This window comes from Molothrus aeneus, unplaced genomic scaffold (assembly GCF_037042795.1).
Source record: "Molothrus aeneus isolate 106 unplaced genomic scaffold, BPBGC_Maene_1.0 scaffold_363, whole genome shotgun sequence".
Taxonomy (NCBI): domain Eukaryota; kingdom Metazoa; phylum Chordata; class Aves; order Passeriformes; family Icteridae; genus Molothrus; species Molothrus aeneus.
Genome location: NW_027099031.1, coordinates 28,153 through 30,498, shown reverse-complemented (window position 1 = coordinate 30,498; position 2,346 = coordinate 28,153).

Genomic DNA, 2,346 nt, shown 5'->3' with positions numbered 1-2,346 from the left:
AGCCACAGGTCTCAAGGGTGTTAGCAGATGTTATTCTGAGGCCACTCCTAATGATGTTTGATGGATCATAGTGACTGAGGAAAGTGCCCAAAGACTGGATGAAAGCAAATGTCACCCATCTTGGAAAAAGGCAACTAGGAGGACTTGGAAAAGTACAAGCCAGCCAGCCAGCGTCATTTTTATCCCCAGGAAGTTGATGGAGCAGCTATTGCTGGAAAGCATTGCCAGGCACATGAAGGAGGACAAAATAACATAGTCAGCATGGATTTACCAGGGGAACTTCATGCTGAACAACTTTTTAAACTCCTCTGATGAATCAACTTGCCCGGTAGATGAAGGGAATATTGTCTGCCTGGGCTTCAGGAAGGTTTTTGACATTTCTCTAGGCGGCAGCACACATACATCCCAGAAGGAATAGTGCAAAGAGGAGGGAACCAGTGTCTTTTCAAGGATGCTCAGTGAAAAGACAAGAGGCAGTAGGCACACACTGAAATACAGGAGATTGCCTCTGCACATCAGCAAATGATTTTTTACTGTGAGGGCGACTGAACCACGGCACAGACTGCCCAGAAAGATTGTGGAGCCTGGATCTTTGAAGACATGAAAAGTACACCCAGATATAATCCTGGGCAAGAGGCTCTAGGTAGCCTGGTTTAAGCAGGGGGGTTGGACCTGGTGAGCCCCACTGACGCCTTCCACTCTTGTTCATTCTGTGCTAGTGAATTCTCTTAGAGATGCATTTCAAGCACTGGCATGACAAAGATCTGTGCAGAGAGAGATCCAAATGGACATGGGATCTAAGTTCCTTAAGTAGTGCTCAAGAAGAATGCAAAACTCTGGGATAAGTGTCTCTTCCATAACTTAATCCCTTTCATGGGAAAATTCCCCAGCTATAGAAAGATCTTCTGATAGGCATGCTTAAGACTGACACTGGCTGAGCAAATTTCTCCCTATGTGTGTTTAAGACCAGTTAGGATCTTCACCAATAGTGTTGTCAACATAGTCACAGAATGTATATTGTTAAGAAGGGACAACTTACATCAGAATGGCAAATATTGGTCCACAAAATGTATTAATGTATGGGAACTATCTACTTGGGTTGAAAATAAAAAGAAAGAGTTAGTCTTTATTTATCAATTTCATCCCAATATTGATAAGGTAAGAAAAAGACCTTAGTCCTTAACCTTCTTAACTCAAACAAAGATTTTTAAAAATTCCTTGTAAAAAATGTATCCTAATTATCAGACTATGAAACAATTTTAGTTGGGAAAAAAGTTCCAAAATTGTGTAGATAGTGGTAAAGAAGCCAAGAAAATAGGTAAGAAACAAAAAGAGAGCAAAAGAGTCAGCTTCAGTCTGCAAGCTCGTTCTAGAAGTAATCTGCTAGAAAAAGGAACCCCCAGTTGAATTTCCAATGTATTCATGCACTTGATTCAGTAACTAGTCAATGTAAAAACCAATCCTTTTGTACGACTTCTCCCAGCAACAAAAACTCCAGCAGCTTGACACCACCATCATGCCTGTCCCAGATGTACTTTAAAAGAAATGATCCTTTCTTGAAACTCTGTTTGCATAAAAGTTGCAAGACATTGGAGGGATTCTCCACATTCTCATTTCTCCGTGTGGCTTGAAAGTATATTTGATAAAATATGCAACAAAGCATATGATTTATAAGGTAGGGTAAAATGGATGATTTGGGAATTGATCTCTTGTTGATATTAAACTTCATATCCACTCTCTGTGAAGTTTCTAAAACAAATGATGGAGCTGAGGCATGAATCTGCCACAACAAGTGTTAAGCAAACATACACACTCCCCTTCACATGCCCCCCTTCCACACACACCTAGGCCCACGCAGAGGTCAGCATAGCAGATGATGAACACCTTGGAAAAGACCGAAATGCTAAATACCTCTCTTTGTGGGCAAAATAGCTGGTGCAACAATTCAAATATCTGGTGTAAAAATTCTGTTTAATATCTACTTCCTATTTAAAACACAGCTTTTCATTTAATTATATGTAGGGAATATTTTCATATTATTTGTTTCTTTACAATTACTTCATTCTCATGTGTTGTATGTCTAGGAATATTTTCTTCTAAAGATAGAAAAAAATAGATAATATCTTTTCAGAAGAAAACATTGGTTTATACAATTTTAAACCATCATGATATGGAAGAATTCTTTTGTCCCTCACTAAGGTGGAAGAACTATTTGGATCACAGATCATTTACAATGAAATACTTTACCTTTTTAAGATGCTTTCAGTCAATTTTATATCCTCATTGCTTATTCATTGTAAACAGTAATTTTTCAGTGAAGGGAAAGTGTGTGGTATATCTGCATTA